The 15,080-nt window shown below is 47.7% G+C and overlaps 1 long non-coding RNA gene across 1 annotated transcript; it reads left to right on the top strand.

Annotated features, from left to right (window-relative positions):
- The first annotated feature begins 9,605 nt into the window (after nucleotides 1–9,605).
- Nucleotides 9,606–13,640, top strand: LOC311176522. Its single transcript, XR_014617079.1, has 3 exons — nucleotides 9,606–9,769; nucleotides 13,177–13,231; nucleotides 13,560–13,640. It is a non-coding gene; the product is annotated as an uncharacterized lncRNA (long non-coding RNA).
- Nucleotides 13,641–15,080: the final 1,440 nt, after the last annotated feature.

Raw genomic sequence — 15,080 nt, 5'->3', positions numbered from 1 at the left:
AATACAAAGACATATGAGACTTTAATACAACTGTAAACATTACAGGAAAGGCAAAGAATCCAGTTTCTAAACCAAGCACCCAAAGTGACCCGTCCCCTCGTGGGTAAAAGTCCACCCAAGCGGGATTGGCCCAGAGCAGGGCCCCAGAGCCTGCCCCAAGTCTAAAGCACCTTCCAGTGGGGACCCACAGAAAAGGGTCAGAAACAACCAGACAAGCCCGGAAGGAAAAGAGCAAAATCAAAATCAAGACAAAAACCGCCACTGTCACCTCCCCACGAGTCTCTCACCCACATCTGTGTCACCCCGTCCACGACCAAAAGGCAAGCACAGGTTCTTCACGTGTCTCTCGGCTCCGTGTGCCTCCTTCAGGTCTCCTTCTGGCTCCATCCTGCTTCCTTCCTTCCTCAGTCTCCTCAGCAGCTTCTCCTCTCCCTGCTCAGCTCCAGCCTGCATTTGGGTGGGACAGGGAACCTGGAACTTCCCCCTTTCCTGGGGACCCCCCTGTTACAATGCCAGTCTTGTGGAAAACCGTCCATGGTTTTCCTTTGCCATTAGGATAAGTCCCAGCCCCATCCGTATCTCACCAGATGCTCCCCAGCCCCCAGCTCACAGATGTCCGAGTTGGACCTTGTCGGTGTCATCCTCACCAGCAACCCTTGCTCCTGCATTCTGGCCATTATTTCAAAAGATTTATTTATGCATACAAGAGCAGGGTACAGGCCAGAGGTGTGGCGGGGGTGTGGGGCTCGAGAGGACTCACCAGAGACAGAGTGGAGAACAGAACAGGCAGACTGACCGAAATACACTGCTGAGGGGAGCAGCGGGGAGACAGGAGAGGTCTGCTGCGCCATGTGGGTCACCTCCCTGGTGGGGGATGGAACTCGTGCTGCAGTGGCTGCAGACAGCTTCACAGTGCTGCCTCTTAACCCCGTAAGCCACCAGGGAGGGCCCCATTCTGGCCATTTGGAAAGACTTTTGCTTCCTCAGTCCCAAACTGTTTACTCAGGGACTGCCTTGGGAGGTGCTTCTTCCCTCTGTGTGACTGTCTCCTCTCCCTTCTGCCAGGGCTGGGCTGGCTAACTCCCTTCTTCAGTGATTTGTCGTCCTGGATCAGCCTGACTTCCCTGGAAGGCCCTTGGGTTGGAGGCTCCTGCGCCTGCTCTGTGTCCTCTCCCTCAGCTGGGGTGCCCGGGGCTCAGGACGGTGCCTGGCTTCTTGCTGCCTCGTTCCCAGTGTCATCCCCAGCCCCTGACATAGCCGGGCTCCTTTAGCTGGATTCGTTCCAGTGTGGATTTCCGTGGCCCGAGTTCCCTTGTAAATAGTCAACTTCTACATGGTCATGTTTATCCTGCTTGCTCCCGGCTGTTTATCACTTTAGCACAGCACAAATAACTGATGCGTAATTTAACTTGTTTCTCCCTGAAAGAGCATCTTGGAAGATGCTTTTCGGTTTTCACTAAAATCATATGTTGCTTCCTAACCAATTTTTTTCCCCTCCTAGGTCTCATTGATTGTGATGCCCAGCCCAAAAATGAGGATATATATGGAGGCATGAATCAGAATGTAACTTTCAGTACAGGAAAACCTGTGACCTCTAAAGATATCCTGTGGAAAAAAGGCAAGAATAAAGTCATCGAATGGGAGGAGAACCTTTACCCGGAGCCCAGATCTTTCCCGCCTTTTATAAACAGGACTCATTTAGACACCCACACCGGGAACCTCACCATCTTCAATGTCACGTCGTCAGACGAGGATGAGTATGAAGTGGAATACGGCGGTGTTAAGGGCAACACCAAGTTTACTCTAAAAGTGGTTGGTAAGTGTTGAATAATGGGGTGGCTTAAAACGACGAATTCCCAGCTGCTTGAAGAGACTGTTACAAATGAATGGCCATAAGGCGAGAACTGGCCGTCCTATGGGTCAGGCGTGTGTCCACTTTCTGGCCTGCGGGAGCCACTCCAGTCCCTTGTCACCTTCTGGGTGAGCAAAGGAAGTGACCAAGGGGGGAGGAACTGCCCCGGGGGCAGAGCGACTGCAGCAGTGTCACTTGTCTTGCTCGGAATGTTCTGGAAAGAGAGGGAGTAGCAGCAGGGAACTCAGAGCTGAGCTCCCTGGACAGGAGGTGCTGTGGAGTTCCTGCTGGCCCCGGCAGCCCCAGCCGAGGTGGGTTCTTGTCCTCTTGGGTCACTTTGCACTGGACCTGGAGCCAGGACACAGCCTCCCCCTACCCCCAGCTGAAGCCCGGGGTCCTCCTTCCTGCGCCCACGTAGGTCCTTCCTATTCAGCCGTCGGGCTGCAGCGCTCCCAGATCGCCTGGCGCTGTCTCTTCACCCTTTCTGCCAGTCACACGCCACCGTTCTTGGTGTATTAATAGTATTGAAACCAAAGTCCTTTCTAGTATCCTGGTTCCTCAGTCCTTGCTCCCCCATCCCGCATTGGTCTTGTCCCCCAATCTACCTGGAGTCTCCCCACAGACAGAACCTCGAACTTCACCAGTAATTCTGACTCCCCATTGTCTGAGGGTCAGGGGTCCCACTCCTCTGTGGGACACCCCCCTGTTCTGCTGGGCCAACTCTGACGTTCCTGCCAACCCTGGTGTCCTCCCATCCCCTTGTGCCCCCCCCAGTGGGGTGCTCCCTCCTGGGCTCAGGCTGGTGCACAGGCACAGCTTCCCTGCCGGGTTCTCCATCGCTTAGACGCACCTGACTCCATCTCCACCTGGCTGAGTCCGGCGCTCACCTGTTCTGTGCTCACCACCCATGGCTGCCACAAAGCACGTCATCCCCGAGGTCCCCACACTTTAATTTCCAGGTCACCCACTTAATCTAATCAGGCCTGGTGTCCTCGCTCTCTCAGAGTCTTTATCTCCTCAGACCCTGAGCCCCTGGTCTCCACCTCCTTCGGCAGCTGCAGCTTTGCTGCCCGTGGGATGGTGAAGACGCGCCCTGAGGACAGCCCCGCCCACGCCTCCCCCAAGGGCGGCGAGCCTGGGGGACTGTTTTCACCCCTGCTCCTCCGGCGCCCCCATTCTGACCTGCTCACTCCTCCCCTGGCCCGATCCTCCCCGCCCCTGTCCTCGCCTCCGCTGTGCCGGGACATGACGCGGGTCAGTCTGTCCAGCTCCGCTTGTGATTCCCCGGGAGCGGGGCTCCTCCCCCAGAATACAAGCAGGGGGGACTGGGGGCCTCTCACAGCCCCCTTCCTCAGCTACCCCCCACTTTCAGTCTTCATGCACAGAGCATCTTCGTGACGCGTCTGCTCTGCTCCTTGAGCTGCTTCTCTCCCGTGGGCTGTTACCCCTCCACACGGGCACCCCCCGCTGTGGTGCCAGTTCCCCTCGACCCCTCACTCATGAGTCCTGTGCCCCATTCTCCATGCATGTGCCCCGTGACCACTCATCAGCTTTTGCTACAGCCACTGGTCACTGCCCCTTGCACCTTGGCCTGTGCTCAACTTCCTGGACCTCACCCTGTGTGGTTTCCTTTTAATTCTCAGCGTCCTCAGCTTACTTTGCCTGTTCTCTCATCTCCCCAACCTCTTTTTTTTTTTGGTTAAAGATTTATTTACTTATGCATACAAGAGCTGGGGCACCGGCCATAGATGCTGGAGGGTGAGAGGATTCACCAGAGGGAGAGCGGGGAACAGAACAGGCAGACTGACGAAATACACTGCTGAGGGGAGCAGTAGACGAGACAGGAGAGGTCTGCTGCACCATGTGGGTTTCTCCCTGGCGGGCCGGGGATCAAACTCTTGCTGCAGAGGCTTAGGATTGCTTCATAGTGCGGTGCTTAACCCCTTGTGCCACCAGGGAGGCCCCAACCCCAACCTCTTAACATTAGAGATGTGAAGGCTTATTAAGCCTTGGGCCTCTTGCCTCCTCTGCCTGCATTCATCCCCGGGGGTTGAGAACCTTCTGTGTTAGGGCTTCCGGTTACAGGTTAGGGTTACAGGTTACCATGACCTTCAGGTAGAGAGAAGTGTCAGTAGACGTAGACTTTTGGAATAAAAAGAATCAAATGGTGCTTCCAAGGCAGTCAAGAAGATTGAGATTTTGGTTGTCGAGAAACATCTGGTGATGCACAATTTCACACCTACGTACCAAAGTAGTTAGTTATGCTTTGTGTTTAGAAAAGCAGAAGGTGTGCTTCCTTCAGGGCATCTTAGCTCTTGTCTGAGTGATGTGGTAGTCTTCCGGAGACACCGGATCTAAGAGCAGAGCCTCAAAAGGGATGTTCTAAATGGGGATTTCCTGGCATCTTTTGAGAACACCCGAATTTCCTTCTGTGTTTAAACTGGCATGTGGCTTTCCTCCTTCCCCAAAATCCCCTTAGAATTTCCACCATTAATGTTTATTAATTCTTTCACATCCTCTGCCTTCTATAACATTCCACTTATAGAAGATGGTAATGTTCTATAAGTGGAATGGACTGCCCTGTCCTTAAAAGGTTTGAACTGCTATATGACTTTTTATTAAGTTAATAAAACAGGCACATATTTCTATAAAATATCATCAGATACCTATAAGAAATTCTCATTTCTTTTAGAGTAGTGAGCTGAATTCATGGATTAGAAGTGACTGAGTTATCTCAAGGATAAAGTGGACACATTTCTTACCAGTTTAAAGCTGCTTAAGATGCAGATGTAAGGAATATTTGTTAGAAGTAGCTCTGGTCAGTCCACGGGCAAGGGGAGAATGGTGGGCGAGCTCTGAGGTGTGGAAGCTCTGACCAGCGATGCGGGAAGGTCTGCATCCTTTTTGGCATAGGCTGGACCAGGCTTGCTGTCTGGCTGTGGTGGGGTGATGGCTGCCAGGTGAGCTTCTGTGTAGGGAGGGGGCTTCTAACAGCGTGGAAGGTGAGAGTAGCACTTGCGCGTGTTGGCCCTCGCATTATCTTCACATTCCACTTGACCTTCATAATGATCTTATAAAGTTTTCCGCTACCCTTTACAGATGGAAATGAGACTTTAGCAATGAGTTTCTCCATCTGTAGAACAGGAACCCTTGGTTGGATGATTTCTTAAAAGGCTTTCAACTCCTAAGAGGGCTGTGGCCCAAGTCCATGCAGCAGGCCACACCTCCTGGCCCAAGTCCATGCAGCAGGCCACACATCTGAATTCCTGCCAGCAATTCTTCTCATCAAATCACAGCCTCTCCTGGGGAGCCTTGCGTTGCTCACCCCGTGCTCCGGTACAGCTAGCATTTGTTAAATCCTTATGCTGTACCAGGCACTGCATGCTAGTCTGTTATCTGTATGGACTTATTTACTCCTCACAGTCAATAAGGTGGATACTGTAGAGGAAGCCGAGGCTCGGGGTGATTAAGTAAGTTGTCTAAGATCAAGTGGCTTTTTGCAGCAAAGCTGGGAAGTGAAGCCAGGCAGTCAGGTTCCGAGTCCACACCCTTCACCACCATGCTGTTCCTTTTTTTAGAGCTGAGCTGATTGAAGAACTTACATTTCACAGAGTAATTTGAAGACTGCCCCCTTGAATTTACCCATTTGTCTGTTCATCCCTACATCTGTCTTCCTTACTGAGGAACCAACTCTTGGTCTTGTATTATGTCAGGTGCTGTAGTTAGGAGGTGAACAATACCTACTCTTCACCCTTCCCCCCAAGATGCACTGTCCATTTGGATTTGGATGAACCTCTGTCTAGTTTAGAGAGTGTTTGATGAAAGACTAGATGTTGACTGAACAATACCATAAACTAGAATCTAACCAAACACGTGGAGCAGCCACGTCAGTCACCTGGGGCCCAGGAACCTGCATGTTTAACACACACCTCAGGTGAATCTTCTGCAAATTAATATTTGAGAAATGCTTCTGTGGAACTTTCTAGTAAAGTAGAAAGCAGTTACCTGCCCCTAGTTGCAGAAGCAGATCATTCTTTTCTTGACTGTTCTGGAGACATGTGGGTTTCCTGGGAAGGGTCTCTGGGGGTATGGGAGAGGGAGGAGGGCTCTGAGGAGTCCAGGGAGGGGGGAGGGGCTCCCCAATTTTGAGTTAATTAGAGCAACTCCTTATTCGATTGATATTTTGGTCTGCTGCTTAAGTTGTAACTTGGAGAAAGGTTTCCAATGCTTATGAAAGAAGCGGAAATGCTCTTAACTGAAGGAAAGCTTTAAGGCAGCATATAAGGAGTTATGTGAGCCAGATGAAACCTAAAATTGGAGGAAGCCCCAAGCACAAAAGGAAGTCACGTGTGACTGGGCCTCCAGCAAGGCTGGCCAGGCAGGTTATATGAGTGAGAAAGTTTGCAGAAGGAACAGATGTGAGAAAGAGAATTTGAACATTTTTAATTCTTAGATTATTAATCAGAACTTAAGCATTCCTTTGTCTTAAGGAATATTGTTTTCAATGACAGTAAAGCATTCCTGCATCTTGGTGAATCTAAATTTACTTTAATTACCTATTGAGTAGATATTTATGTGTATTGAAACTTACGGGGGGGGGGGGAAAGTAGAGCTGCGAGAAGACATATAAATCAACAAATAAGGAAGTAACCATTTCCTCTGTGTATGTTAAGTACCACCCACTTAGTGACGGCCATCACCCTCTACTCAAGCATGTGGATGTTTTTAGTTAAACATGAATATTTGAAATAGATGACAAAGGAGAACACTGTCAACCCCTCCCTGCACATCAGTTCCGATCAGAATTCGCTTGCTAAGTGACTTTGCTATGATCTTGTAAAAAATCTTTTGGCTTTCAGAGTTGGGGATAAGGGATTGGGGGCCTGTGTGTGTTCTGAATTTGAGCAGGTTGATCTGCCCCAGAATTCTTACCTGTGATGCTCTCGAAGGTGGTCTGCTTGTCTTTCCAAGCTCATAAAGAAGTTGGGAGCTCCTTGTGAATGTAGAGCTATAAGTTTGATTATTCCTCTTTGCTGTACTAAATATCGTGTTGTTTCTCCAGCACCTCTTCCACGTCTGACACTAAATTGTACACTGACTAATGAAGACATTATAATCTGGTGCGAATTCACGGAGCCTTACTACACTCATGTAAGCTTGGTAAACTACACGTGGCAGTGCACTGAAGCCCAGTGCAAAAACAGTACACTACCACGTATGCTACATTTGAAGAAGAATGATCTCCCAAAGAAAATAACCTGTGTCGCTACGAATCCAAAGTTTGAAGAGACATTACTGGTTGTCCCCTCAACCTGTTTACCAGGTAAACTTCTAAATGTGTCATGGTAGAGATAGTGCATCCAGGTGGGGTTCATGGACCAATGGAAATTTGTGGGTTTCGAACCCAGATGGAGTAGCTGGTAGACACTTCACAAATTGGAAATGTAGAATGAGTTTCAGTTTTCACAAATGCCCAGTTACAGAGAGAAAGTTACCATTTTTAAGCACTTTGACAAGCATCATCCTAATACATGTGTTGTTTGGACCCTCACAAAACTATATGAGGGAGGTACTAGTAAGTATCCCTGTTTTATATGGGAAACAACACAGGGCCTGTAACTAGCTTGCCCAAGATTAGCCACTGGTAAGCAGCAGAGCTCGGTTTTGAATTCATGCCATCTGGCTCCGGAATTCTTGCTTTTCACTATTCATAGCTCTTTACAGTGTTGTTCATTGTGTTCTTTTTCTTTTTCTTTTTTTTTTTAAAGTTCTTTTCCTTCCAGGGAAGTAAATAGTAACTATTAGCTAAGTTTCAGTTTCTTTTTCTTTTTCTTTTTTTATTTAAGATTTATTTATTTATTTATTTTTTAAAGATTTATTTTTATTTATTTATACAAGCACTGGGTACAGTCAGAAGCGCGGGAGGGTGAGAGAATTCACCAGAGCCAGAGCGGGGAGCAGAGCAGGCAGAAGGACCGAAGTACACTGCTGAAGGGAGCAGCGGGCGGCAGGAGAGGTCTGCGCGCCATGCAGGACCCTCCTCCGGTGGCCGGGGAGCAGCTGGGGATCGAACCGGTGCTGCAGAGGCTGTGGGCAGCTTCGCAACCCAGCGCTCTACCGCTGAGCCACCGGGGAGGCCCAAGATTTATTTATTTTTTATAGAAGAACTGGGGTACAGGCCAGATGCACGGGAGGGTGAGAAGATTCACCGGAGACAGAGTGGGGAGCAGAAGAGGCAGACTGACGAAATGCACTGCTGAGGGGAGCAGCAGGCAAGACAGGAGAGGTCTGCCGTGCCATGTGGGATTCTCGCTGGCCAGCTGGGATCGAAACCGTGCTGCAGAGGCTGCAGACAGTTTCATGGTGTGGCGCTCAACCGCCTGCACCACAAGGGAGGCCCCACTGTGTTCTTAAAAATCGTACATTTGGGCCTCCCTGGTGGCGCTCAGGTTGAGTGCTGTGCTTGAAGCTGTCCTAAGCCTCTGCAGTGTAGGTTCGATTCCCGGCCATCCAGGGAGATTCCCACATGGCACAGCAGACCTTTCCTGTCATACCCACTGCTCCCCTCAGCAGTGTCTGGTATGTCTGCCTGTTCTGCTCCCCACTCTGTCTCTGGTGAATCTTCTCACCCTCCCACGCCTCTGGCCTGTACCCCAGTGCTTGTATAAATAAATAAATCTTTAAAAAAAAAAGCATACATTTGATACATTTGGGGAGGCCCACCCCCAGTCAATAGCATGGCAGTCTCTTTCAGCTGGGTATAAGGGTGGGAGCTTGGTGTCTTGGCTGCAGTGATGGTGTCAAAGAACGTTAGTCGAGATACCCATAGCATCTATTCAATAGGTTATTGAGAGCAGCTGATAGGTGCTCTTAAGTGTATTAACTGGACAGAGGCTGACAGCTGCTTCATGAGCTGGGTATATTCATTAGTATTGTTTACAGTTACCACAGGAGGAAACTGAGGCAGTGAGAGGTTGAAGCTATCCCTCAACTTTGTCGTCATGACTGAGCGAGACTGTGGGGACATGGCTTCTCACTGTGTCTGCTGCTTTATGACAGACACATTTGAGGCTTGTGAGGCGCTACTGCCAATTTGCGCACCAAACATACAGGGCCTGGTTCTGCTTCCTCTGGAGGGTATGATGGCCAAAAATAAGACTTCTAGTGGAATATTTGCATCTGTTCATAAATAACACTGGGCCTGATGTGTAGCAACCTTGAGCAGATAAGTTTATTTAGAAATATCATCCATTCTCTTTATTCCCCGTCCTTATGGGCTACACAGTCACTGTGAACATGGAATTACCAATATGGAGCCTTTGCGTCGCGGAAGCAGGTGTCTACCAGCCGCTGGGCACCACACTTACGGCCAGAAGTTAATGTAGAACTTTGTTTCGTGTGTTTCTGTTTAGAGACACCTGATTTTTGATTCATGAATGTCAAGTTCAGGGCACTGTTACTCCTGAATGAAGCTTGTCTAGCATTTTCTCTGAGAGGCACGTCACCGCCCCCTTGTGCCCAGGGACACTGGCATGGGGGCCATGCAACAGTGAAATAACCAACAAAAAGGACAAAAATGTGAAAAACATAACCCTGAGTCAGATGTTTGTTACAGTATGAGAACTGAAGTCAGGTGGGCAGGCGATCCTAACCTCCACTGAGGATGTGGGCCTCAAGTTGCTCAGTTTTTCACTTCTCTGCTGCACATGTCTGCAAAGGAGCATGAAAGTGTTGATTTGGGGGAATAAATAGATCTCAGCAAGCAGGTAGATTGCACATACAGAGGATTAACTGCATCTGGTTATTGATCAGTTCAAGTCAACCAATTGTATTTCTCTCTTTTTTTTTCCCCAGCATATTCAAGAGACAGGTGGCCTCTGATTCTATCTATACTGGTAGTACCGCTAGTACTTGCAGGTACGTACACTCTCTTTAAAAAAGAAAAAACTTTCAAATATGATTTGGTTTTTCAAAGGGCAGTGAATAAATAGTTGAAATGAAAACAATTTGAAGTGTTACACATTTCTTTTCTTTTTTTTTTTTTAGTTTTTTTTTTTTTATAGAGGCATGTTGTTATTTATTTATTATATTTGTTTGTTTTGTTTATACATGCACTGGGTACAGTCAGAAGCGCGGGAGGGTGAGAGAATTCACCAGAGCCAGAGCGGGGAGCAGAGCAGGCAGAAGGACCGAAGTACACTGCTGAGGGGAGCAGCGGGTGGCAGGAGAGGTCTGCGCACCATGTGGGATCCTCCTCCGGTGGCTGGGGAGCAGCCGGGGATCGAACCGGCGCCGCAGAGGCCACGGGCAGCTTCGCAACCCAGCGCTCAACCGCTGCGCCACCGGGGAGGCCCTGAAGTGTTACACATTTCAAAGAAGGAAAACCTTTTGTATTTTACTGGAGTGTGCCAGGTTCTTTGAAAAGATTCTGCTCTAAGGGTAGAGTAAATCCTTAAGCCACTGGGAGCTTTCCATGTCTTAATGGACCTGCTCACCAATGTGCCACAGCTGTCTTCTGTCTATGGTTTGCTCCAACATACAGATGAACATCTCCTCTCTAAGTCAGATTTTGCAAATATCCCTTTCTCTTTTCACCCCATTGTCAAGAAATTCCCATGCCTTATATAGCCGAGGAGAAGGCCCGGGATAGGATACTGCTTTTGTTGAGTTGTGTGACATGGAGTGGGCAGTAGTTAATTCTGGCATTACATGTGTTGCCTTCCTGAACCTCTGAGTACCCCAAAAGTCTTGGGCTAACCTGGAAAGCAATCCCTATGCCCTGGAGAACTGATGAGCTTTTCCCAGCCTGATGACACCCTTCTCTTGTCCCAAAAGCTTCCATGTCAGCTTTCACAAAAGAAAACTTGCGAGACTAATTTCTCATTCCTACAGGGAAGGCTAAAGGGTAAGCTGTCCACAAGGTGTTGGCATTGCGGGTGCATGTCATTTCCCATTTGTGTCTTGAACCAGGTTTGCAAACTGGATTTCAGTTTCCTTAGACTTGGACTGCACAGTACAGTAGGTACTAGCAATAGGCAGTGATTTAAATATAAAATTTAATGAATTAAAATGAGATAAAAGTTAAACTTGAGTTCCTCAGTTGCACTAACCACCTTTCAAATGCTCAGGAGCCTGTGGCTACCATATTGGACACCCCAGATACAGAACTCCTCCATCTTTGGAAAATTTCTGTTAGTTATTGCTGATCTGGACTATTTGGGGAATATGTTGGTTCTAGAATATGATTCCCCAGGGGTACCATTTCCATGACAGGTGCAAATATCATGAAGCTCTCAAGAGCAATCAATAGGTGTACCTCTGACAGGTTATAAAAAATCAGCTGAAAAAGTTTGGAGGCATCATTACCAAGGAGTAAAATATTAGCAGAGTTCAAATGTTCTTTTAAAAAAGTTATTTTTTTAATCCCCAGATTAGAGGTGTGATAGCTAATCATCCCCTTAACAGATTGGTCCCCGGATACTGAAATCATTTCAACTTAGTATTACTGTGGAAAACTTGAACCCAAGGAAGGTGGCACCGAGTACCCACAGAACTCCCCAAATTGACTGATTTAACTTAAAAAGGAAAAGTTCAGTGGGGAGAAAACTGCCATAGTGGACAGGACTGGTAGCACCATATAACCTGGAAAAATATTTATTCTAAAAAAATCATTAGGCAACAGTCCTCTGCCCACCTGTGTCTGTGCAGGTGCTTCTTTTTGCCAACTCTCTGTCCCTCTGCAGGGCAGCAGCCTTCCTGCCTGCCCATGACCTGAACCTTGCTGGGGCTTCTCTTCACTGACCTCCCTCAGCAGCCCTCCTCAAGGCCTCCCGCCTGCAGGCCCTCTCTTGGCAAATTCATCCCTTTCGGGGCCAGCTCTTTCTGCCTCTTTGTGTCTGTAAGTGTCCTTTATTCTTCTCTCCCTTTTTTAAAATAAATAAATGGAATTACCACATGACCCAGCAATTCCACTCCTAGGGATCTACCCAAAGGACACAAAAATGATTCAAAAAAATACCTGCACCCCTATGTTTATTGCAGCCCTATTTATAATAGGTAAAACCTGGAAACAACCCAAATACCCAAAAAATAGATGACTGGATCAAGAAGATGTGGTGTATATATACACAATGGAATACTATTCAGCAATCAAAAAAGATAAACTCACGTCATTCACAGCAACGTGGATGGAGCTAGAAGGAATTATGCTCAGGGAAATAAGTCAGAAGAAAAAAAAATATTGGATGGTTTCACTTATAGGAGGAATATAGGGGAACCAAATAAGATATCAGGGGGAAAAATAATAACAATACAAAACAAAAACAGACAATTATAAACCAGAGACATCCTGCAGGGGAGGAGGAGGGAGAGGGATCGGAGGGAGGGAGGGAGGAGCACAGGGGACTGAGGTGATGGTGCACGGGTGCATTAGTGAAGGAAATTCTATGGGGACTCCACCTGAGGGGAGGGGAAGCAAACATTGTTTAAAAATGAACAATGACTTAAAAAGTATGTAAAGAAATAAATAAATAAAAAGGAAAAAAATGACCCGTAAGGAAAGCAAGCCCTCAAATAACATTAAAAAAAATCCTTACTTCACATCTCAAGCTGAAAGCCATTCACTGGTAAGTGGTGAGGTGTTTGCAACGGCTGCCACTGCTGGCTATTGTTGAGACACCTTGACGAGCTCAGTCAAGCCTGTGGACCCAGCTGCTGGGTCACCCTGTGCTTCCTCTGTGGAGAGGAGACAGGTGCACGTGGGCATAGGAAATGGTGACTACGAGCCACGTGTGCCTGTGAGCCCTTGAAATGTGGGACTCCGGGCTGAGATGCACAGTCATTATAAAATATCTCTGGGTTCATAAGGCTGGGTGTAAAAGAAGGGCTGTGAAACAGCTCACTTATACTGGTCATATTTATTGCACATTCAAATAATAATATTTTTCATATAATGGGCTAGTGACATATAAAGATGAATTTACCTATTTCTTCTTACTTTGTAATGCAGCTACTAAAAATTTTAAATCATTTGGGTGACACCCCTCGTGTCCTTACTGGGTAGCACTGGTCCAAACCATTGTAGCCTTCCCTTCATCTTTAGCCTTCCTGACAGGGGTTAACCAGTCATCAACAGTTTTTGATATTCTTACGTATCACCAATTTACAAATAACTCTTTGGACCAACTCTAGCTAATTTGTGTTTAGGAGAGCAGGACATATTAGCTTGACAGGGATTCAGAGTTTTAAGGATTCAGGTCACTAATTCTAGATTTCAGCTTCTTTTTTCAGTTCTTTAATTGAGATGAAAGTGTCTTCTTTTGCAGGTTGTTATAGATATGTAAACGGAGCCTGGACATTCCCCCCAACCCTGAGCAGCAGGTGAGTTGTGTATCATGCCCTAGAGCCAGAGCTGATGTAGGTGAGCATCACTTGGGGCATCAGATTCTACATATCTGCTGGCTGCCTTGAATAGTAAGATCAGCAGATATCTAATCACAAGATATACTAGATTAAGCCAGTTAAGGTTCTGTGGGGACCCCCTTCTCATTAGAACCTTCTCAAGGGTGGCTGTCATTGCCACTTGCTTAGAGACAATGAATGTGAGACTCAGAGAAGTGAACTCCCATGGCTAGTGTGGCGGGGGTGGGGGACTGGGATGCAAATCCAGATTAACTGCATTTTACTAATACGAAAAATTTTTTTGTAGGCCCACTGATAACAGCCAATTAAATCAAGTGTCTAAAAGTTAATTTATTCTGAGTATGATGGAATTATTACAACATCCTGGAAGAAACCTGAAGCCTTAAAGGAGATGTCAACAGCACAAAATGGACGTCTCTATTACTACATTTGAGATAGCCTAAGTGACTTGTAGGGTAAGGTGAAAGTATCAGGCTTTTCTGCCCTCCCGCCATTAGGATAGATGACGGAACCCTGCGGGCCTGAATGCATGCCTGATGGCGGGCACCTGGAGTCGCGTGTGGGCAGATGTAGATGGGATTCAATGGGCTAAGACTAGACTTTTAAGGGCGGCATCACAGGGACGCCAGCAGAAGCCAAGAGAAGAGAAGCAGAACAGAAGCCAAAAGAGAGAGAAGGCCGGAGAGCCCAGATAGAGTGAAGACTTGCTGGGGGCTGGGAGGACGGCAGCCTCCCTCCCCACCAGCACCCCTGCCTGCCGTGTACCTGATAAATCCCAATAAAAGCCTGAAAAGCCACTGAGGACTCTGACTCCTCCTTTACCAGGTCTGCTGGATCAAAACACCTGCACTGTGCCCATTCCTGACTTTACAGTTGGCATAAGTCACCAAGATGATCCATGCAGAAGGGTATGGAGCCCTCTGAAGACCTGGAGGGACTAAGGAGTAGCAGACTGTGTTTGGCTGTGACAGTGCTGGAGGCGTCATGGCGGCACAGGAGATGGACTAGGTCTGGGAGCTACAGGACCAGACTGGAGCTACAGGACCAGAGGACCTTGCAGGCTGGTATGTTTTGGTGCACCCCTGCCTGCCATGTACCGGGTAAATCCCAATAAAAGCCTGCAAAGCCACTGAGGACTCTGACTCCTTTACCGGTCTGCTGGGTCAGAAAACCTGCTCAGAGTCCTGTCCTGCCCTTTACAGACTACATGTAAATAAAATATGTAAATATATAATACGTAAATATGTAAGTATGTGGCTATTTTTTCCTGTTAAATTAGAAAACTAAAATAGTCACAAACCTTAGACTGAAGACTTTTTACTGAAATCTATACTTCACTTGTGTTGTTTTTACAGAGGAGTAGGGCCTCCGTGATGGTGCAGGAATTAAGTCTCAGCACTATCAAGCTGTTGCCAGCCACTGCAGCACGAGTTCAATCCCTGGCCAGGGAGCTACCCACATGGTGTAGCAGACCTCTCCTGTCTCTCCCGCTGCTCCCCTCAGCAGTGTATTTCAGTCAGTCTGTCTGTTCTGCTCCCTACTCTGTCTCTAGTGAATCCTCTCACCCCCACACCTCTGACCTGCACTTGAGCTCTTATATGTATAAATAATCTTTTTTAAAAAATAAAGGAGGTGTAGGGTAAGGTTAAAGTATCAGGCTTTTCTGCCCTCCCGCCATCAGGATAGATGACGGAACCCTGTGGTCCTGAATGCATGCCTGATGGCGGGCACCTGGAATAGGGTGTGGGTAGGTAGATGGGATTCACCTGGGCTAAGACTGGGCTTTTAAGGGCGGCGTCACGGGGAC

This window comes from Talpa europaea (assembly GCF_964194135.1).
Source record: "Talpa europaea genome assembly, chromosome: 9".
In the NCBI taxonomy this organism is placed as follows: domain Eukaryota; kingdom Metazoa; phylum Chordata; class Mammalia; order Eulipotyphla; family Talpidae; genus Talpa; species Talpa europaea.
This window is presented reverse-complemented; position numbering and strand designations above follow the sequence as displayed.